Consider the following 23,420-nt stretch of genomic DNA (forward strand, 5'->3'; position numbering starts at 1 on the left):
GTTCTGGCAAGAAAATCCAAGACTCCCCATGTCCCACAGGCCTCCCTTATAAGGCCAGCAGGTGCAGTTAAATGACAGATTTGTGAGGCTGACCCAGAGACCTTCCCTTCTCAGAAGAGGTGATGGAGTCTGGAGAAACCCATGTGTGAAGATACGGGCTCTGAAAACCTGTTGGAGAGCACGCAGGCTGATCCAGGGCAGAGGCCGGGCCCCTGTGGATGGGACGGTGGGACCAGCCAGGAGATGCAGATATGGAGAGAGGTATTCAGGGAGCTCACCCAGGAGGTGAGCTGAGGTCTGAATTCTCACCAAATCTCTGGTCCCCTATAGCAGGTCACAGAACTGTTAATAGAACCGAAGCACCCAGTTGGGTTTTTCTGCTAAAAGAGAAACCAAGGTCTCCCTCACAGTCTGGAGCACTTGGCCCAGGTGCCCTCCAGCCCACAGCCTGGGGGAAACTTGGGCTGGTCTGGACCCACATAATGAACGGGGACCTCTGCCTTCCCCCTCCTGTAAGGACCAGCTCCTGGGAAGGCCCAGGTCATGCTTAATTCTATTTGGGTTTCTCAGGAACAAATGTTGAGTATGACAGAGGGGGGAACAAGTGCAAATGCTGAGGGTTTTCTTTTTGCCTTTTTGGATTCTATTTCTCCTTTACAAGAAATGACTTATTGCGTCTAAAACCAATTCCCATTAAATGCCAGGACCACTGTCATAGAGGCCTGAATTATTAGCTCATGCTGCTCAATGCTGGGGCGCTCAAGAGAAAAGCCTAGCAAGTCAGAATCCAAGTCTGGGAGTGTGCACATCAGCAGGGTTCCTGCAAGTAAGAAGGAGGCTCGATTTGCTTTGCGTTCCAATTCCGAGCCCTTCCGCGTTCCTGGTGAAGCTTTGTACCCCCGAGTCCAGCAGGGCATTGCCCCACGCTCTGGAGGCGACAGGGACCCTACTCATCTAGCAGCCCCTGGCCGGAGGCACCAGCTACCCGAGAGGGTCAGACCATAATGTGAAGTGGCTCCACGTGGGTCCACATGGACCCCGCTTCCTTCTCCCTTCCAGGGGCTTGCACGCGGGGAGCCCTGGACTGGCGAAACCAGAAGGCGCAGAAGGGCGGGTGGGTGACTTGGGACCGCCCAGAGAGGGGGTGTTGTGGTCTTTGGAAGCCCGAGGGACCGTCATTTGGACCACTGGTCCCCCCGGGGGGTGGGAGTGAAGATCCCCCCCACCGCAGAGATGGCGGAGAACCCTCACAGCCAGAGGGGTCTCTCTGCGAGGGAACATGATGGGAGGCTGGTAACTGGCTGGGCTGCTCCGACAGGGTGAAGCCGCGACCATCTCCACACCGCATCTCCCCACCTACCCACCCAAGGCCCAGGAGCTCCTCCCAAGACTCTCTGGGAGGGGTTGGGGGTCCGAGCGGCTCCAAGCGAGTCCCTGGGGAGAGGCGGGCAGAGGTGCAGCGCCGGGAACAAAGGCCCAACGAAGGGTCCCGGAGAGCACGGCTCCCCGGGGGCGGGCCCCCTCACCCAGCCCCTCCGCTCCTCCCTCTCGTCCTCCACTTCCACCCGGAGGCCCGGCCCGCGCGGAGCCCGAGCTGCGCCAAGTTCGCCAACGGTTCCCAAGTTACGGGCGCGCAGGGGTGGGAGCTGGGTGGGGTGAGGAAGAAGAGGAGGAGAAGGAGGGCTCCCCGGGCGCCTTGGACGCAGTTCAGGAATCCGCCGCCGCCGCGAGCTGCTCGCCGGCTCGGGCCCGAGCGGGGAGGGCGCCGGGCAGCACCGATCGCTTGCTCGCTCGCTGCACAGGACGGCGCCCGCCTGGCGCCGCTTCCCGCCCGGCGTGAGAACCGGCCCCGCCGGGCCGCGCCTCCCTCCCATCCTCCCCGCCGCCGCCCCGGGGGAGGGCGCAGAGCCGGGGCCGCGAGGGAGCTGGTTCTACCGAGAGGAGGGAAAAGTTGTGAGCGGATGCTGCCGGCGCCGGACCCCAGCCGCGAAGAGTCGGGTCCTCCCCGGCCGGAGAAGGCTTGGAGGCTGGGGTAAGTTGGGCGCTGGCGTCCCGGAACCGCCTCCGGGGCCGGGAGGAGGCCGGCTGCCCAGCCGTGCGTCCCTTACCTTCCCCGGCCCGCGCACCAAACTTTGGAGGAAGAGGGGAAGAAACAGGGAGGGGAAAGGAGTTCCCGGCTCCGAGAAAATTCCACGTAGGCACCCACATTCCAGACGCACTGCACCCAGATTCACAACTGCCAGGTACACACAGCTCATCATCACTGAAGCCACAAACAGCACGCACACGCTCTGAGCACGCGCCACACGAACCAGGCGCGCCACACGGACCAGCCACAAGCCGAAGACCGAAATGTGCAATTCCGGGAACGCAGGGACTTGGATCTTTAGACCAAGCGTGTCCTCCTTCCCTTAAATAAATCCACGGTCTCTGCTGCTCCTGCAGTCCCCAGTGAAGACCCCCAAAGAGCGACGGGGAGGGTCGGCTCTGCCTCGTCTTTGGAAAGTCGTGGTCAGGACCCGGAGGCCGAGAAGTGGGGAGGGGAAAGCAGACATTGCAATCGGTTGTCTGGGTACATCAGGAGCGAGTTTGGTGTGAAAACTCGATGTCTGGGTAATGTGTCTGGGTGTGGGCAGCCCTTCCGGAGGTGAGGCGAGGTGGGGAAAGAGGAGGGAGTGATTCATAAACTCAGACCTGGCGTGCTGGAGTCTGTGAGCAGAGTGGAAAAGGCTGGCAGGCTGGTGCTGAGCTGGACAGCTGGGTAGTGGCAGTGACAGGGCCTGTGAAGGAAGCACAGACCCTTCCCCCAGCGGATGTGCTTCCACAGAAGAACTTGCAGGGGGACGCTGAGGAGATGCCAGGCCTGGGTGTGGATGTGTAAAATGGGGTGGGAGATGTTTAAGATTCCAATTTTACAGAGAAATCAGGGTGGTTCTGACGCCGTAGTTATTTTCATTGCACCTGAAGTTGTGTTTGTTTTCAGATGCCCGGGTGTCCTGGGGCCCCAGGATGTTTCAAGGATTGTCCTGGACCTATGTGAGTGGCACATAGTGGTTACTCAGTAGTTGTTTCATGAGTAACGACACCACTGACGTATATCAGTTAAGGACTCACTATGTGCCAAGCCTGGTGGCCTCAGCTGGGTTGGAATTGGTCTTGCTGAGGGTCCTGGGTGGTTACAGGGAGCCCTGCCTGATCGGGTTGGGAAAGTTCTGGCCCAAGCAGTTTGTTCGACTGTGCCCTGTGGGCTGGCCATTGGGGACTTGAGTTTCATCATGGCCTCTGCTCCCCTAAGAAAGACAGCAGGAAAGTCTCCATTTTGGCAGCTGGCTAACCTGGGGGTGGTATTGGGTGTTTGTACCTGGCTACTGCGGGCCTGGCTGGAAATGGGTCTCATGAAGAGTCTAAGAGCTGTGTCCTCCAGCAGGGGCTTGTGTCCGTGGTGGCAGCAGGTGGAGGGGTGGTCACAGTTCCTGCACTGAGCATCAAGTGGGGACCTCTGCACCAGCTGGCTTGAGCTTCCCAGAGGACCAGCAATGTCTCATGACCTTGGAACTGGGATTGCAAGCAGTCTTGGGAATGATTCCCTACTGGCATGGGATTGAGAGCGTGCAAGGATGTGAGGGCCATGTAATCGCAAAGAAATGTGTCATATCCCCACCCCTGGCCCTTTGTGACTAGGTTCAGTGTGCAATTCAAGCTTCTAAATGGTCTTTAGGCTGAAATTAGGAAAGAATGTGGACAGCACCCAGGACGGTGGCACCAGAGAGATGCAGTGATCTGGGCTTGGCCACCCACAATTTCAGGTGGAACACTGTGGCCAGTCCTTTCCTAATATTACCTTTCCACGTTCATCATGTCTCTGTGAATTAAGAGCTCTACATACATACATTTTCTCATGAAGCCCTTACATACCTGTGAGGTTAGCATTTTATCACCATTTTATAAATTAGGAAGCTGAGGCTCAGGAAAGTTAAGTACTGTAACTTTTTCAAGGGCACACACCTAATGAGGGACAAAGCCGGGATTTGAACTGGACGGTCTGACTCTGGACCCATGCTGTCTCCACCAAGCTGGGCTGTCTCTAAGGTCCATATTGGTTCTCCATGGCAACAAGGAAGCAACACCGATGCACTTATTAGCATGGTCCTGGGGCCTCTGACGGCAGTCTTCTTTTTCCTCACACTCTGCCCAGCCCGGGTTACGCCATGGGCCATGGGACTCAAAGGCTGGTGGTACCAGGCTGCTAGAGTGGATCTGGAGTCAGGAAACTGGGGGTTTGGGAGTGACTACAGGGAGATGTTACAGTAATTCCAGTGAGAAATAATTTGCTGCTTATCTGAGAAGTAGGGACAAAGCACAGTTTGGGTTTGGGAGAAATTGCCAGGTAAACATTCTCAAATGGATTACTATATAGCATCCAAATGGGATACTACATATCCCATCCCACGTGCCCTGGAGAGCTAGACTGCTCTACAGTGTCTGATTTTCAGGAGAGCCGGGGCAGCGAGGTGGGGGGGCAGTGTAAACCACATGGCTCACCTGGTCCCCAGCTCATGCCTTCTCACATGTGCCCCACAGAGGGACAGTGGTTCCTACCTCCATTTTACAGATGAAGAAACGAGGCTCAGAGAGGTGCAGTGGATGCCCGTGGCCCTGGAGCTGGGGACTGCAAGCCATGCTGCCTTCAGGCCCCTGCAGGCACTCAGGGGCAGCCATGCTTTCAGTCTGGTTGGTATTCTATACCGCCTCAAAGGCCAAGAGGGATTAGTCCTGTTGGGGCAGGGTTCTCATCGCCCGGCCCACCCCCACCTCTGCCCCACGAACCTCTAATACAGGTGTCCATAGTACAGGAAAAGCTGGCGACCTTAAACAGGGAGCACCACCCAGAGGCCCAGCCCACCTCCCATAGGCAGCCCACCTGGGTGCATTCTGAGAGCCTTTGCAGGGTGCCGAAGTCCCTCTCCCCGCCTCCATTGTGGAGCGGACATGCTATCAGGATGGAAGTGGGGGAGAAGCTGCCCCACCCGAGGGACAGGGGCTCTTCATCTTTGTACCCCTGGCTCTACCCCGGTATCTGACACATGGAAGTTCTTGGGAACGTTGGCAGATGATGGGTGAAAGCCAAGGACAGGCTGTGAGTCCTTCTGCTGGGAAGTCGCAAAGCAGGGGAGCCAGGGGAATCTTAGCCAGGAGGAAACATTCAGAGAGGTCTCTGCCCTTCATGAAGTCACACAGGAGGAAAGGAAAACAGCTCTCTTTTCATTCCTTAAACAGAAAGACTTGTCCTTTTTTTTTCTCTGATGCCTAAACAAATTATACAATGCTGCTTGTCCTGCCCTGCTATGTGGATTTCACAGCTGGATGTGGGGTGGTCCCTGGCTGACTGGACAGTTTGTTCTGTGCTTGAAGGTGGACACACTCAGCCTTCATCTCCATCGCCTCGAATCTGGCCGGTTGCTCCTGCAACCCCCACCCCTAGCGTGGAGGGAGGGGGCAGGCAGGGCATGGCAGCCCCTGACCACCAGTACCGTCATGTCTGCCTGCATCCCTGCCATCCCTCGCCACAAAGATGGCTGTGTGCTGAGAGGCTGTGGGTTTTTCTGGGCCCTGGGAAATTTATCACTAGGGGTCCAGAGAACTCTCTGAGAAGGTTTTGCTGGAAAAGTGTGGAAAATAAATAAGCCAGTTCCCAGCTCAGCCTCTCCTGAATGCCACAAGTAAACAAGCATCTCAGAGGCCAGCCTGGAAGCTGTTTTGGCCTCCCGTCCGGTGGCTACACCTGGCTCCCTGGTTGCCTTCTCCAGCTCTCTTCTTCCTGCCCCCTCCTAGTCCAGCCCCTCCTCTTGACTTTGGGAGCTTCAAAAGTCAGAGAACACACCCATCATTGGTCTGTCCTTGTGCTGCAGGACGCTGGCACACAGGCGGCTGGGGCAGGAAGAGCGTGCTGGAGAGAAGACTGCCGCGGGTTGCAGCTCAGCCTTGCTCCATCTGAGTAAGTCTCCCAGTCTCGCCCAGCTTGGGCGAGGCACAGGGTGGTCTCTAGGTTGCTGAGTTTGCCTTTGATGACAGAGAATAGTGACTGTTTTCCCCAGTTTTGTGGCATCTGAGGAAGCTCTTTACATCATGAACGTTGGTTTAGAGTGGATAGACCAAAGCCGGTTTTCCCTGTCGTGATTCTCCAAGGTGGGGTTCACATGTGAAGAAACCCTGAAAAACCATACATTTACGTTATAGGGTTTCCTGGACTCACTAGAATGTAAAGGTTGTTTGCTTTTAACTACAGTCATATCAGCTTAGGCCTTATCAGCTTACGGTGCTGGGGGTGTGAGTTCACACCAGTGGTTTCAAGAAGCTCGAGCACTGTGTCTGTGGGGTAGGAGGGAGCAGATTCACGATAATTTAATAACTTCAATGAATTCAGTCGCTCCACTCTAAAACCCAGTACCCAGTGAGAAGGGGAGAACCAGAGCTCTGGGGTGGAGGCAGTCCCCCCGGAAGGGTTGGCAGCTGAGGGCCTCTCTCCCTGACCCAAGGAGTGGCTGAGGGGCCTTCTCACTGGATGTGGCTGTGCTGAGCTGGGTCAGCACACAGAAACCTCTGGGATCCGGGGAGCGGGGAGCGGGCACTGCCAGAAGGCTGTGGGTGCTGCCTCCGGGTGGGGAGACACTTTGTCTCACTGTTGTCAGGCTGCTAAGAGGGAACTCAGTGCATAGCTTGCAGCCTTGGTGGGAGAGGCTACAAACCCACGTACTCACAGGCCACCACACACATTGTCATGGGCTGAAATACACACACACTGAGATATAACCCCTACACACAACTATTTCTATAAACAGCCAGGCACATTATACACCGGAACAACATTTGTAGGCACAAGCACATGCACACACCCACTCACACACATACAGATACACAAACACAGGGGACACACTCATTCTAAAAAACAAGCTATAGAATGGTTAAGAGCACATACGCTAAAGCCAGAATGCCCACAGCACTGCTCAGTAACTATGTGACCTTGGGCAAGTTACTTAACCTCTCTAGGCCTTAGTGTCCTAATTGGTAAGAGGGGGTTGCTAGGTCATAGGTAACAGGGCCGTAAGTGAATTAATATCTGTGAGTTTAGAAACGTGCCTGTACATAGTGAGCGCTAGGCTTCTCTATGATGAAAATTGTTTTATCAGAAGCCTGTACAGCTTAGATGTTTGTCAGCCTCCTCTTCAGATCGACCTGCTTTCCAGCCGCCCTGTGTGTATACACGTGCCTATTCACACATGCTCTGCCCATGTCTGTACTTGTGAGCCCACACAGCTACCTGAGATTTGGCCCCGGGCCTCTCCCACTCTCTTCCCCACTTCTCTCTTCTCCCTTCCCTTCCAGCTGCCTCACCATCTGCAGGATTCTGGAAAGTGCTAAAGTGTCTGAGCCAAAGCAGCGCTATCTGAGGAAATATTGTGAAAACAAACTGGGCCTCCCTCTGGCTGAGACTGCGCTGATTTTCAGCAAAGAATTTCACAACTCTGACCACACGGGCAGGCGGGGCTTCGGGGTGGCCCCTGGCTCTCCTCTGGAGAAGGCCTGTTACAGCACGGTTAAGAGCAGACATGCCTGAAGAGGCCCGAGATTAGAACCTAGAATCTCTGAATCAGCATCAGAATGGGGAAGGCATTGTCGCAGGGGATGAAGAACCGAAACAGCCCTGACCACAAAGGTCAGACACCCTGTCTTATTTCTATTCTGAGAGTGGTGATTTTTCTGTTACTTTTCGTCATCGCTTTGCACCTGGTCCAGGTACCCAAGGGTGGGGCGCACAGGAAATAGTGGTGATAACAACCAGCGTGCGTGGCCCGGTACTTAGCACCTCTCGGGCCTGTACTCACTGAGTTCTTACCTCTTGAGGTAGGTGCCACAGTTACTGCCATTTGACAGATGGGCACACAGAACCAGACAGGCAGAAGGAGTCGCCTTCTTCCCACAACCAGTGAGTGCAACCCTGGGCTGAGCCCTGCAGGCAGGTCCAGAGTCAGTGCTCACCCCCTGCCACGATATCGCCTGTATGTGTGTGTGTACGTCCTGCTGGGGCTGCAGCCCGAGACGACGAATGGCACACAATAACTTTCTTATTTTTTATTTCGTAACTGTGGCCAGGACGTGCTGCTGGGTCAGGCCAGGTAACTGTGGGGAGGCTGGCTTCAGAGGTAGCCACAGCGCCTGTGGGCACTGCCACTGGATGTTTTAGCCTCGTCTTCCCCAGGCTGACCTAGGCAGGGCATTTCTGACAGTACGGCAGCCTCGTTTGCAAACCCGGCCATCTGCTCATTGCTGCTCACCCTTGGCAATGACCCGGTCTCAGGAAGTGGCGTAGGTGGCAGCAGGAGGGATTTAAATGAACAAAGAGGAAGTGGCAGAATGGGGACTCCATCTCCCTGATGGCCATTCTAGCAAGACAGAAACCCCACCCTGAAGCAAGCGCTGAACTGCCCAGGACACCTGGTGGCTTCCATGGGCCCTGTGACTTCCAGTGAATATTCGCCCCCAGCCTCTTCTTTCACCAGCCCTCACCTTGTTTTCAGTGTCCCAAGTTTGAAACTGTCCTCATTTCCTATCTGCACGTGTCCTGCTCTCTGTAGCCTTTCCAGCTGCTGAGCACACGCTCTTCCTTCCTTTCTTGTGGCCAGCTCCCATTCATCCTCAGGCCTCGGCTTGGATGTCGCCTTCTGGAAGCTGAGCTCAGTGGCCCTCCCTGTGGCAGCCTGCATGTCCCCCTCATCACACTTTCCCCAGCTGTGTTGCCATTCCTGGTGTCACGGTCTGTGCTCTCCACTGGGTCTGAGCTCTGCGAGGCAGGACAACATCTGCTTTGTTCCCCTTTGTGTGTGTTTAGCACAGGCCCCCCCCCCACACACACACACACGCATGCAGTGAATACCCATACGCAACTGTGGAACCATGAGTGATGAATGGGACGCGGGGCCCTGGGAGGAAGGAGGCGTGGATCTGCCCTTCCAAGAGCCACTCGCTGAGCTGTTGGGACAGTGCCCATCTTCCCAGGACAGGATGCTCCTGCTGGGAGGGATGTGTTTCTGGGCAGAGGTGGTGGCTGTCGTGGTGAGTGGGAAGGGGCAGCTGACTTGGACCAGAGGCCCTGTGTGGGACAGGGACAGGAGGGGAGAGTAGGACCCTGAGCAGATGGCCTCTTGCAGTCGTTACCCTGTGGGCATTGGGCTAGGAGCCTGAGGATGGGCCTGAAACCCTCTGAGAGTCCCCTGTGAATTAGATGGGCTGGTGGGTGATAGCACTATGGGCCCCCCTACACAACCCCTCCGGCAAGGGCTTCTCAGTCCTGTCCCCTTTGTGGATGGACATGAGTTCAAGCTCTCTAGGGTTCAGCCCTGATCCCCAGGCAATGCAGGCCTCCCATGCCTGAGTCCTTTCCCCTGAGCAAAGAGAAGGAAGCCCAGCTGGCAGGCTGCCTCCCTGAGGGTGGTTCCAGCTGCAGCCCTTGAGCTGTCCTTGCAGACGTGTGGGGCCCTGAGTGTCGCATTCTCCTCCACACCACCTGCGGAACACGTATGAGGGTCAGGGCATCACCCATCCAGGTACTGCATACCTGCTCATGCCTGACACTGTACAGGGTGGGCTGGGGGTAGCAGAAGGCACCCCCAGGCTAGAAGAGGAGAGCAGACCAGCACAAATAACAACCTTGAGTCCAACTGTGATGAGCCTACAAGGTGGACCTGAGGGAAGACCTGGGGAAGGCTTCATGGGACATGGGTATTCCAGTGCAAGAAGGAAACCTGGGCACAAGCACTGGGATGGCAGAGTTCAGATCAAATGCAGAGGATGGTGAGGAGTCCCGCTGGAATGAACTGGAACTTGTAGGACGCAGAGAAAGAAGAGAGAGATGACGTGGGATAGAGTTGTGGTTACATATGCAGGCTCTAGAGCCAGGCTGCCTGCGTGGTGGAAACACCGCTCCCCACTTACTGACTGTGTGACCATGACCAAGTTGCTTAACCTCTCTGTGCCTCAGTTTTCTCATCTGTAAAATGGAGATACTACTAGTACCCACCACATGGGAGTGATAGGAGAATAAAATGTTTTTCTATACAAGTGTTTAGAGCACTTCCTGGTACCAACTGACCATCAAAAAGAATGTGGTATTATCCCCCCCCCCCGCCTTTTTAAATGCAACAGGAGAAGTAAACTGAGGTGCGATCATAGAAGCCCTTGAATGCCATACTTTCCATTTGCTAAGCACCTGCTGTGTGCCAGATGCTTTACAGACATTCTCACTAAGTCCCACACAACCCAGCAAGGTTTTTAGCAATGTCTGTTTCACAGATGAGAAAACCGAGGCTCAGAGAGGCAGAGTAATCCACCCAAGGTCACTCAGCATGGAGGACTCAGAGGCAGTAATGAAACCCAGGTTTGTCTGTCCTTGGATCTTCCTTCATTGTGGAGATTGGACATGACAGAAGCAGCCTGGGGATGTGCCCTGGGCTGGGGTCGCAGCCAAGAGCAGAGCATGGATGCTGTAACCATGGGACCCTGGGGCAAGGGAGGGCAGGAGGTAACAGAAGGAGAGATGCTCAGCAGGGAGATGGGAGACCGTGAGTCCACAGCACACAGCTCACCATTCACAGTGCAGGGGCAAGCCATTGAGTCATTCTGACATCACTGAGTCTCACTGTCTGCTGCCCACTGCCCACCTGCCAGTCTGCCCTCTAGTTCTTCTGGTGCCTTTGTGCCACAAGGGGACCCTCACATCCCAGGTGGCAGGATGAGGTCAGCTTCAGGCTTCCTGTCCGGGTTCCCCTCCCCAACCGCTGTCTCCCGCTTTCCCACCCCTCCCCTCCTGACCTGGGGCCTCCCACCCCACCCCTACTCATACACCTGGCTGAGGCAGGAGCCTCTGGAAGTGGTGATGGGCAAGAAGAACTTCCAAAAGGGCCTCCATACCAGGCCTCTGGTTGGAATTCTGGGTGTGGCGGGGACAGCTCAGGAGCCTGTGTCAAACTTTGAGAATGGTGTTTGCTATTCTCTTGGAATCACTTTTTAAAAAGCAAGCTTGGCTGAACTGTGTGCTCAGCACTATGCCAGGTCCCAGAGGCCTTTGCCTTTCTGGAAGGTACTATTGAGTAATCTCAGCGCTCTTGATGAACTAAGCATCCTCAGGCTAAGTGATTTATTTGGATCATTCTGCTTGCATGAGGTAGCTCCATTTTCCAGATGCAAAACTAAGGCCCAGAGAGGTTAGGTGACTTGTCCAAGGTCACACAGGCAGAATTCAAACCCTTGACTATTCAATTCCAGATGTACCTATGTATGCTTTTAGCCACTCCACCATCCAGCTGTAACTGAAGCCACCAGAGAATCACAAGAGGTGAAGTACTGAATCTGTGCCTGCCACATGGTGTGGTGCAGACAGGAAGTGCCAGGGAGTTTTCATCTCAGAGTGTGGATCACTTACCAAAACTTCTTGGAGACTGTGGATCCATTTAGGAGGTGGCAGAGAGTATTCAGTTCCTTGGCCATGCAAACCCTGCATTCGTGGCCTTTTGGGATAAGACTCTCCCCTCTGGAAGGAGCGCCGGGGCTCAGGGGGCGCCTGTCCTGTTTTTGGTGCGCCAGACCTGGAAAAGGAATATGAGTCAAGCAAGAGGCTGAATGCCAGCTTCCTTAGCCCAGTCTGTTGGCACAGGACGCCAGGCTGCCACAGCTACTGCTGTGACTCCCCTCCAGCCTGTGCCACCCACCCTGCAGCAGCTCAGAGGAGGCCCCAATGACCAGCCCTGCACTGAGTGTTGAGGGAGGCCTGATTATCCCCATTTTCCTGGTGAGGACACCGAGGCTTAGGGAGGTTTTCTGGGTCCCCTGAACTACCTGGGCTGGAAAGGGGAGGAACCGAGACTTAAGTTTTCCTGCAGATAGAGAAACAGAAGGAGGAAGGCGTCAGCTGCCCTCTGATCTTAAGCCGTGCAGGCCAGCTCTTTTCTCAGGCTTGCATTTCTGATTCATTCTACAGTCATGGGTCCCTGTGTTACAGGGCAAGTGACGCTCTGGGGTGAGAGAAAAGCTCTGATTTCCATTGGGCCATGAGTCACCATTTTTCCAGGCGCAGTTCTGAAGCCATGGGGGCCCTACCCAAGCTTCCGGTTGGGGGTTGGGAGGCAGTTTTCTTTTCCACCCCCACCCCACCCCCTGCTGGAGTGCCACCTCCACCCTGGTCCTGGCAGTGCTTTTTCCTAGAAAGGCCTGGAAACAAAGGGCCTCCATGAGAGGCCTGGCCTCTGTGATCACCCAGCAGGTGACAGGTTGCCTTGCTTTCAGTGGACAGGTGCCAGACTCCCAGAGGTCTGCAGGGCCTGCAGCCTTCAGGGGTCCCTCACCCCCTTTAATGCAAGTGCCACATGGTTAGCACAATTCCAGTTGCCTTCCACAGGGTATCTGGGAATCCCTTAGGATTCCATAGTCTGCAGGTAGCTCTTCCTGACACTGCCCCCCTCAGCCCCTACGTCCTCTCAGGTTTTGGAGGTGGCAACTCCTCCCTCCACAGGAGGGAGGGGACAGACCCAAACCAGTTACCACTTTTCTCGCAGAGAGAAGACAGTTAAATTCCACTGTATGGGCAGTTTTGCTTCTCATCGCCCCCAAATTTTCTTTTCTAGCTTGGCCTCTGCTTAAATTTAGAGGCCTATTAAAATGACTTGTCCAAAATGGGAGAGTCTAACCTTGAGGGAACTTTGCCTCTCTACTTTTATAGGTAAAAACTGGTGTCTGCTTTTATTTTGATTTTTTAATTTGATTAAATTTTATAAAATAAGTATTACATGCCCATGGTACAAAATTGGAAAGGTACAAAAAGATACATGGCAATATCTCTTTCCCATGCCTGCCTCAGACAAAGGCAACCAGCATGGTCAGTTTCTTGTGTATAAACTGCTTTTAAATTGTCCAGTTTTAAGCCAATTAAAATCATACTTATTGGGCTTCCTGTTCCACCATTAGTCAAACTGAGGCACAACCTGAAAACAGCAGCTTAGGAAATAGCACAGGCCCCCCTGCCGACCCCAGCTATGCCCAGGACTGCTCATTTGACCACTGCCTAGGGTCCCTGCTAAGGGGTTGCTCCCTCCCAAGCTATGCCACCTACTCTCATCCCAGCCCCCATGCTCAGCCATCACCTTTGAGTCCCCCCACATGACACCAAGGACACAACAAGGCCCCCACATCCCTCATTCCTTGCAGTCCCAGCAAATCCGTCAGCTTCCTACATACTGTGTTTCCTCGAAGATAATACCTAGCTGGACAATCAGCTCTAATGTGTCTTTTGGTGCAAAAATTAATATGACCCGGTCTTATATTATATTATATTATATTATACCCGATATTATGTAATTGCCCCAAAAGACTCATTAGAGCTGATGGTCTGGCTCGGTCTTATTTTCGGGGAAACATGGTAGCATTCTCCAGGCTCTGGGTTAACGCTGTGCTCCTAGCTGTTCTTTCTTCATTCTCCCCTCTTGTCTGGCTGGGCAGGTGCCTGCAGCTGGGGCCTGTGGGGTCAGTCTGGCCATGGTGATCTGACTAGATCATGCTGCCTCATGGCCAGCCTGCGTGTTCAGAGTCTGCTTTGTGTGGGGGCTCACACAGGCAGGGTTCACCCTTCACTCTCATCTCATCCCAGACTGCGACCAGAGTGTGACTTAGCTTTTTGGGACCTCCCTTTGTCATCTGGATAATGACAGAGAGGGTAGTGGTAAGGATCCAGGGTGCACACAGGGCTGGTGTGAGAACCAGGAGATGCAAAAGGGCTTTCTAAGGAGGAGAGGGTGACAGATGTGAAGAGGGGTAGAGGAGGTGGGAGGGAACTTATTATGGCCATGGGGGCCCGATCAATGAGGGCTCTGGGGACACGTGGGATGCCTGCCCTCAGCCTTAGGTGGAATTTGGCCAGGCATGCACGGTGGAGGATGCCTTCCCTTTTCTGTATTTCCATACATAAATGGACCCTCGGCTTTGTATTTTTTTAAGTAGTGACTTTACTGTTTTAATAATAATGATAGATGCTTAGTATGCAAAATTCAAGTAAAATGGTCAAATACAGAGAAGAAAGCAACAAACCACCCCTCAGTTCCACCACCCGGATATAACCAGTCATTTGGTCCACATACTTCTGTAGGTATATACACATAGAAGGGGGTGCAGTAGAGGGACAGCAGGTTTTACAAATGTGGGGAAAATGCACAATTTAACTTTAGGCCAGCATTGTAAAGAGGCTGTCTGCCCCGAAAGCAGCCCCTCTCATCTGTTCATCGCCTGAGTACATGCTAGGGACAAGGGAACTCTCACTCCATGATCTTTCAAACCTCCTGATTCAGACAAATTGCAAAAGGGAAGCTGGTTGAAATTAGTACATTCCAGCTCGAGAACAGTGGCTTTCAATCATTTTGCTTTGTTCAATCAGAACCTCAGACAAAGACTTACACACACAACTGAAACAAAAGTCTTATGAAACCCATATGTGCCCTTATTACACATAATGCACTCGGATAGTTTTTGTTCTACACAATTGTGTTCTATTTCTTTTGAAAAGCATGTCTGACTTACCAAACTGATTGCACAATCTGAAGTTTGAAAAACATCACTCCAGAACTGGTTTTCAAACTTGAGCATGCATCAGACTCACCTGAAAGCTTTTTGAAACAGTCTGCTGTGCCCACCCCTAGAGAGTTTGATTGATGTCTGGGGAGGGGCCCGAGAATGTGCATTTCTACCAAGTTCCCAGGTGCTGCTGCTGGCCCAGGACCCCACTTGGATATCCCACCCTCCTAGAACTTTTTTTTAAGGCAATGTACTCCTTTGGCCGAGACTTCCAGAGGATTGCTTTCCCCAACAGATGAGAATTGGTGGTGGCTAGCACAAGAAGTATAGGTGTCTAACTGTTTTGAGGATTCTGGTCAGGCCACTATCTTTGGGATCTTAAACCCCACCCTCCTGAAATCCATCTCACACTATTAATATCAAGTGCTAAATGTAGAAAAGGTCTACGAAGCAAAGGAACATTGATGTCCAACCCTGGTTGAATTACCTACCTCTTAAATCCCAAACCCACAGAATATAAAACCCTCCCAGCCCTTTTGAAAACACTGTTCTTCTATAGGCAATGAAAGGTGCCATTTAACATATGGATTTCACCTTTCTGTTTTTTTAAAGGGAAGAAGGTAGGTCACACATGACCACCCCATGGGGAAAGTGGTCCCCCTGGCTCTGGTTGGGGTCTGGTATGTTTCATTGGCTGTTTCTGGCCTCCCAGCTTTAACTAGAACCTCTTCCTGGCATTGTAGCTGAGCGCCTGCACCCCAGCTTTCCAGCCTGCTAACTTATGAGACTAGCCTATGTTCTAAGCTGCCTCTGCTCCTCCAACCAACCCCCACCCCGAATGCTCCCCTTTCATAGCCTGGGGGCCCCTGTGGCCCCCTCCCCAGCCTCACAGTCCTCCAGAAGCCAGCCCTCAGCTGGGAGCAGCCTCATGAGGCGGGGAAGTGTTAAATGGGCACAGAGGCCCTCTGTTCCATTAACAATGGCCCGTTGATGACTGAATTCTGCCCAGTCGTCCCCCTCGACTGGACTTTGGGGAGGAGGAAGGACTCCAGCCCCCCAGGCAGCCATTTCTGGGTGTGAGGTTGATTTGGAGGCCTCAGCCTCTGTCTGCCCACAGAACCTCATTCTTCAGGCTATAGTGCAGCAGAAAGAAACACTCTCAGCCCTCCTGCCCTATCCCAGGGGCAGTTTGGGGCCCCAGGAGTAACTCCGTTCCGTCTAATCCAGCAAACTTCCATTGAACAGCTCCTGGGCACTGAGGTTCGGTGCTAAGTAGCTGTGCGGAATAAGAATAACTGCTAACATGAATTCAGTGCTTATTATAGTCAACCCCACCCCTGGCTGCCCAATAGAGTCACTAGGGAGCTTATAAAAATACCAATGCACAGACACCACCATCCCCACCCCAAATCTGTAGGACAAACCCAAGGCCAGCTGGAATTAAGCATCATGGGTCTCTGTCAGTTAGAGACCATGCTAAGCATTTACCTTGTAGTATCCCACTTCATGAGGTGGGTGCCTGTGAGTGGCTGAATAACTCCCCTCCCCAAAGAAGTCCATCCATGAATCCCCTGCACCTGTAGATATGTTACCTCACGTGGTACAAGGGCCTTTGTGGTCTGATTAAGGATTTTGAGATAGGAAGATGACCCTGGATTATCCAGTGGGCCCCATGTAATCATAAGCGTCCTTATAAGAGGGAGATTGCTTGCAGAAGAGAAGGTCCAAGTAATGAATCAAGGAAAAGACTCAACCAGCCATTGCTGGCTTCCAAGATGGAGGAAGGGGCCTTGAGCAGGCAGCCTCAAGAAGCTGGAAAAGGCAAGGAAGCAGATTCTCCCCCTAGAGCCTCTAGAAAGAACACAGACCTGTTAATACCTTGAGTTCAGGCCAGTGAGACTGACCTTGGCTGTCTGACATTCAGAACGATAATATGTATTGTTCTAAGCCACTGAGTATATGGTACTATGTGACAACAGCCGTAGGAAACTAATGCAGGGCTACTACTAATCTGTTTTCCAGATGAGGCACAGAGAGGTGAGGCAGTCACCTGGGGTCATACAGCTAGTGAGTGACAGAGCTGGAAGAAGAACAAATCAGGTGTGTCTGACCCCTTAATCAGTGCTCTCTCCACCTCACCACACTGCCCACCTTTGCGCCACACAGACATGGGTTCAGATCCCAGCCCTGCCGCATTCTATCCTCGTGTCCTTTGCTAATGGTGGGGCCCACTGGCCAGGGGGCGGCTGCACAGTGGGAGCTGTGGAGACCAACTGGAAAGCTAAGGTGGTCCAGGACCAGGTAGAACACCACATGGAAGAGTTTGGACTTGATTCTGGAGAAATGGAGCCTACATGATGCTATCCTGGTCTCCTCCACTGCATTTCATGGTGCTGTCTTTCAGGCCTGCTCCGTCTCTGGGATCTGACCTACTGCAGCAGCCCAGCTGCCATGTAAAACTGCAGGTTTGGGGCCAGGAGCAGCCAGTGACAGCTGCTTATCTGGGACGGCCAGTGGGCAATGGCCTTGTGCCTACAAAGCATGTCTCTTCTAAGACTCCAAGGACCTGATATTGGGGACATGTGTGTCTCTTAGAGGAGTGTGAGACATAAAGAGGTCTAGAAAGCAGTCCCAAGTCGCAAGAAAGTTGGTGGCAGATCCTGGCAGACCAGTTCCTGGCCAGGACTCTGAGCTGCGCTCCCACCTTTGGCAACATCTGCTTGCTCAGTGATTCAGCATAGTGGTTAAATTCATGGGCTCTGGAGACAGACTGCCCGCATTCACGTCCCAGTTCTACCTTGTAACTGAGGACAAGTTGCTCGGCCTCTGCTTGCCTTAGATGGGGGTGGTGGTTATTACCTATTATTATCTAGGAAGGTACTGTTGTACCTCCTCGTAGGGTTGTTCTAAGGACTGAATACATGTATGTGTGTGAAGTGTTCGAAACGGTGCCTGGTTCATTATAAGTGTTAATTTCTGCTATTATTCAGCTCATAGGGCAGCGGCTCTGTCTATCCCTATCTCTATTCCCAGTACCTCTTCCCAGGCTTGGCCTAGAACAAGGGCTCAGCAAATGGATTTACTTGTTGAATGTGAGCTTTTATCACCCAGAGATTCCCTAGGTATTTTCCCAAATGTTTTCCCTTTTAAAAGTTTCACCTTAGTTCTTCAAACCCTTCTCCTCCTCCTTCTTGCCTGGGAGGTGAAGAATTTCCACAAAGCAGCCTGACTTGCTTCCCCTTGGTAAGCCCCATGAGCAGTTAGTTCAACGGTAACCCGGATATCCCCAGGTCTCGCCAAACCGTGAATGCCAGAGTTGCACAGTTAGCATGGCTGTCTGAATCATCTTCACTCCAAGGCCGTGCCTCACTGACCTGCTGAGGTCTCCCAGGGATCTCTGGGCATCTCCGTTTGGGCTCTGAGTCTTATGTGTCCTCACATGGACTCCATGCCTGCTCCTAGCTCCTCTCTAATTGCAGCTCCTGCCAGGCCTTCCAGCTGATGGGACAGATACCATGTCATTCGCTCCAGATCCCTGCTCCCTCTTTCTCTTTCCCCTACTGTAAGGATGGGGTTTTCTCATCAAGTTTTACTTCCTCATTCATCCTCCCCCCAAAAAAGCCCCTCAGTCTATCCTTGCACATGAACAGACACCACGAGAGTCACCAGTCCATGGTTCTACAAAATGCCAAACTCGGAGTTCCAGTTTGGATTTAACTAGTTCACTCTTCTGCCCCAGGAAGCCCATTCTGCTCAGTCTTATTACCCACCTCTAGCTTCATTTTTCCAAAGATTCTTTAAACCCTGCCTACAGTTGTGGGAGCTAGTTTTCTTTGGAATTAAACCTTTTTTGTTTTAAGCTAATTATAGATATACATGCAGTTTTAAGAAATAATACAGTGAGATCCCATGAACCCATGACTCAGCTTCCCCTGATGGTAACATCTTACAAAACTCTAGTACAATGTCACAACCAGAATATTGACACTGATACATTCAAGATATACCATATACACTGGTACATTCTGTCACCACAAAGATCCCTTGTGTAGCCTTTTTATAGCTGTGCCTACTTCCCTCCTGCCACCACCTCTTCCTTAACTTCTGCCATACTAATCTAGTCTTCTAATTTTGTCATTTCAAGAATACTATTTTTTTAAAAAAGAATCATGCAGTATATAGTCTTTTGAGATTTTTTTTTTCACTCAACTTAATACCCCTGAGACTCATCCAGATTGCTGTGTATATGAACAGTTCGTGCCTTTTTAACTGCTGGGTGGTATTCCATGTGTGAGACCCAGCTCCTGGCACAGAGCTCCTAAAACCCGTGTGATTTCCTAAGTGACAAGAGCATTAGGAGCATCTCTTGTTCTAATGAGGTGACTCTCGGTGGGCTCCTGGATGGGGTGGGAGGGAGGGGTTGGTCATCAGAAAGACCCAGCCATAATTAGAAGCTTGGAATTTTCACACACACCCTTCTCCAGAAAGGGGAGAAGAGCTGGAAATGAAATTAATTGATCTGCCTATGCGAGGAAGCCACCATAAAATCCCAATAGTATGGGGTTCGGAGAGCTTCCAGGTGGGTGAACACATACATATCGGGAGGGTGATGCACCCCAACTCCATGGGACAGAATCACCTGCGCTCGGGACCTTCTCAGAGCTCGTCCTATGTATCTTTTCATCTGGCTGTTCATCATATCCTTTAATAAACTGGTAAACATAAGTAATTGTTTCCTTTAGTTCCGTGAGCCACTCTAGCAAATTAATGGAGCCTGAGGAAGTCATTGGAACGTCCCTGGATCTATGAGACCTACAGCTGGGTGGTCAGAAGAACAGCTGATAACCTGAGCTTGTGGTTGGCATCTTCAGTGGGGCAAGGGCAGTTTTATGGGACTGAGCCCTTAACCTGTGTCTGACACTCTCTAGGTAGCATCAGAATTGAATCAGGGGCCATCCCGGTGGCTCTGGTGGTTGGAGCGCTGTGTTCCTAATGCCGAAGTTGCCGATTCAATTCCCACATGGGCCAGTGAGCTGCGCCCTCTACAGCTAAGATTGTGAACAACAGCTAGAACTGGAGCTGGGCTGCCAAGAGCAGCCGGATGTTGGGGTTGGCGTGGGCTGCCATGAGCGGCCGGCAGCCAGTGTGGGTGGCCGGCAGCCGGTGAGAGCTGCCGCGGGCTGCTGTGAGCGGCTGACTGGTGACTGACTGCCTCAGCCGGGGGGAGTGCAAGGCTCATCATACCAGCATGGGCCAGGGAGCTGTGTCCTACACAACTAGACTGAGAAACAACGGCTTGAACCAGAGTGTGTATGTGTAGGGCAGGAGGTGTAAGAGAGGGGGAGAAAAAAAGAATTGAATCAAATTCTGGACACTCTACAATTTGTCAGAGACTTGCTTGTTGTTGGGAAAAAGCCCCACACATTTGGTGACTAATAGCGTTCTATGTAGAAGGAAAGGAGACACACATGGAAGAAACACAACGTGGGGAAGAACTAGGTTTTCCCCTGCATAGGAAGGAAGAAACCTGAGTTCTTTCCTTTACACCATGGGGAGCAGGTTTTAAACAGGCCACTCAAACATGGGCCTAGAAACTCCCCGAGCACTTATGTCTCAAATAAAACAAGGAACACAGACCTGTTCATGCGGCCTACCTGTCCCCCTGCCAATCTGGCCTGGCTCCCGAGCCAGAGCCCACACAGGCAGGCCCTCCTGCTCTCTGAGAGACCCTGAGGTACTGCTCTTTAAAGAAGCTGGGTGCTGTAAGGCGCAGCTCTTAATCTTTGCCAATTCAAGGTGAGAATCACCTGGGGAGCTTTAAACCATCATACCCAAGCCATAGCCGGACCAATTCAGTCATAATCTCTGAGGGTAGGAACCAGGCCTCAGTAATTTCTGAAAACCCCCAGATGATTCGCACATTGTGGGGGCAGAGCCCCAGAGAGTAGTTTCCAGGCTCTCGGCCTCACATGGACAGGTGCTGGCTCAGGTAGTAAATGGCCATCAACTGTGATTGGATGGCCATCAGCTGTGGCTAGTTGGCCGTCAGCTGTAACCAGTGAGCCATTGGCCACTAGTATAACTGCTGTGGCTACGCTAGGAGAGAAGAAGAGAGAAGAATGGGGGCTAGCAAGAAGATGGTGGCTGGGCTGGCAAGCGTGGATGGCGGTTTGCGGACAGTGTGGATCCAGCCTCCAGTGAGAGTATAGTGCCGCCAGAGAGAATATAGTGGTATGACTCCCCTACCTATGGCTCCGTGGGTGTTCCTTTTTGGCCTCACCATATCCTGTGTTCTTGTATGGGGAGCGGGAGCAGAGACCCCGCAGGCCGTCCCGCACGACAAATGGTGCAGCGAGCAGGGTCTCCCGCATGACACACATGCTGTCAGGATTGAAAAGCAGTGCTCAAGCCGACTCAGCAAATGCACCACAGCCATGGCAGCCACCACCAGGCAAGGCAACGCTCTTCCCCTGGATGTCTACCTTTTCCAGGTAGCCACTTCCAATGGATCAGCCTCAGCCTGGGAGTTGAAAAAGACTTGCCCTCCTAGCTGGGAAGCCTGAAACTGTTTGCAGCAGCCACGTCCAGGGGTTTCCAGGCTGCGGAAAACCATCTTGACCTCAGAATTCTTCTCATCAGTGTCCAGGCAGCCAATACCAATCTATTGGCTTTGACTCATGGAATGAAAATTATTTGCTGTCCTCAGCTTCACAGCATTTTTTGGTTCAAGATGCTAGAAATCTGGTACAGTTACTATCTTTGTCAAGTTCCCTCTTGCTTGTGCTGGATTAAGGTCATCACAAAGCTTCTTAGACAAACTCGCCATTAAAGGAAATATGAAGCACTAACTGTGTACAGTAAGTCCTCACTTAATGTCATCAATGGGTTCTTGGAAGCTGTGACTTTAAGTGAAAAAACATATGATAAAAACCAATTTCCCAATAGGCTAATTGATGCACACAAGAGTTAAGTTCCTATGGCATATTTCTGGTCACAAAAACATCACCAAACTTCTAAATAAATACCCAAACCACTTCTAATTTTAAACATTGAAATAAATGTGAGCCATACATGCATTTAAGAAAGATTCATAAAAATAAGAATTATTTTCCAACACACTTATTCCAGTTCCGGGTCATGGGTGGCAGAGCCTATGCTGGCAGCTCAGGGCACAAGGCTGGACCCCAACCTGGACAGGACGTCCTTCCCTCACAGGCCCACTCACACACACCCCACACTTAGACCGGGACAAGTGAGACGCACCAGTTCACCCCACGTGCACATCTGTGGGATGTGGGAGGAAACAGGAGGATCTAGAGAAAACCCATGCAGACGTAGAGAGTATGTGCAAACCCCTCACAGTGGCCCCGCCAGGAACTGATTTTTCTTTTATTCTTAACATTATAATGAAACAACGTTGAACTAAGTGACATTATTCGAGGAACTCCTGTGTAGGGCAATGGATTGGAACACAACTCTATACACTCTTTTTATTTCAGTTTATTTTATAATCACTCCCTTTTATTTGGAAAAGGTAATAAATCTGGTAACAAATTCAAACAATGCAAGAGGGTCTAAGTGAAAAGTGGGACCCCTTACACCCCCTTCGCAGTTCCCTCAACCACTCTTGCCAATTACTTATTTCTCTCTCTAGAAATATTCTAAGGATGTCCCAGCATCCGTGTGTACCCACCTCAATTTTTACACAGATGGTAGTACACCACACACACTCTTGCCCCTTGCTTGTATCATTCATATCTTGAACAGCATTTCATATCAGCCTATACAGAGCTGCCTCTTTCATTTTAATCATTACAGTATATTGCACCGACAAACGTACTGTCATCTAACTCGTGTTCTTTTTTTTTTTTTTTTGCCTATTCACAGGCATTAAGGTCATTTTCAGGCTTTTGCAATTATAAGCCGTTTATTGTTGTGTCCTTGTGACCGTGCAAGTGTATCTGCAAGATTAATTCCTAGAAGTGGAGTTCTAGAGTTTTCACGGGTCAAAGAATGTGCCTATTTAAAATCCTGATGGTTTTGCCAAATTGTCCTTCAAAAAGGACACTCCCATCAACAGGAGAGAATCCTATGTATTGGGACAGAACAGGCTATGCTGTAATCACAATTCGACCCCCACACCTCAGTGGTTTAGCACAACAAAGGCTTGTTTTTCATTGCATCAAATATGATGCAGGTTGAGTGGCTCTCCAAGCAGCAGCTCAGGAGCTGGGCTGCTTCTCTCTTGTACTAAGCCAGTTGGCACTTGTGGCCTCCAGCGTTGCCGCAGCAAAAGAGAGGGCCAGAGGAATGTGTGGCATCATTTTAAGGACCAGGCCTCAAAATGGCTTACATCACTTTCACCTATAAACCACTGATCAGAACCTGGTCATATGACCTCAACCTAACTGCAAGGCAGGCTGGGAAGGCAGAGGGCATGTGGGCACTCGATGAGCACCAAGTCTCTGCCAGTTGTTTCCCCAAACTTCACCCACACAGTATATTATAGGACATTTTGTTCTTCATTCTACTATGTGGAAAATTGGCACCACATATCATTCCAATTTGTCCTTATATGCTTTCTTTAGGCAATTGGCCTCAACCTTTTTCTGCTCTAATACCCATAGCAGACTCTGTTCACACTTCAGACACACTCCAGTGGACTTGCTCACATTTTCCCAAAACCCAAAAAAGCATTTTGTGGGGAAGCCCGAAGACTTTTTAAATTTGGGCTCTTATTCATAAAAACATATAAAGGCATGTGAGTAATAATATAAAATTAGCCATGTAAAGATCTTTGCCAGCTGTGG

The 23,420-nt window shown here is 51.7% G+C and overlaps 1 protein-coding gene across 5 annotated transcripts in view; it reads left to right on the forward strand.

Moving 5' to 3' along the window:
• The first annotated feature begins 1,065 nt into the window (after positions 1-1,065).
• CHST3 (carbohydrate sulfotransferase 3) overlaps positions 1,066-23,420 on the forward strand; it is a 37,682-nt gene continuing 15,327 nt past the window's right edge. Inside the window, exons 1-2 of one of the 5 annotated variants that reach the window (XM_074339568.1) lie at positions 1,066-2,032; positions 5,910-5,995. The gene's annotated coding sequence lies outside the window, so the exon portion shown is untranslated. Of the gene's footprint in view, positions 2,033-3,766; positions 4,732-5,909; positions 5,996-23,420 lie in introns of those variants that run through there. The other 4 variants (XM_019745982.2, XM_074339570.1, XM_074339569.1 and 1 more) reach the window with 4 other exon arrangements.

The sequence above is a fragment of the Rhinolophus sinicus genome, linkage group LG07 (genome assembly GCF_036562045.2).
Source record: "Rhinolophus sinicus isolate RSC01 linkage group LG07, ASM3656204v1, whole genome shotgun sequence".
Lineage (NCBI taxonomy): Eukaryota > Metazoa > Chordata > Mammalia > Chiroptera > Rhinolophidae > Rhinolophus > Rhinolophus sinicus.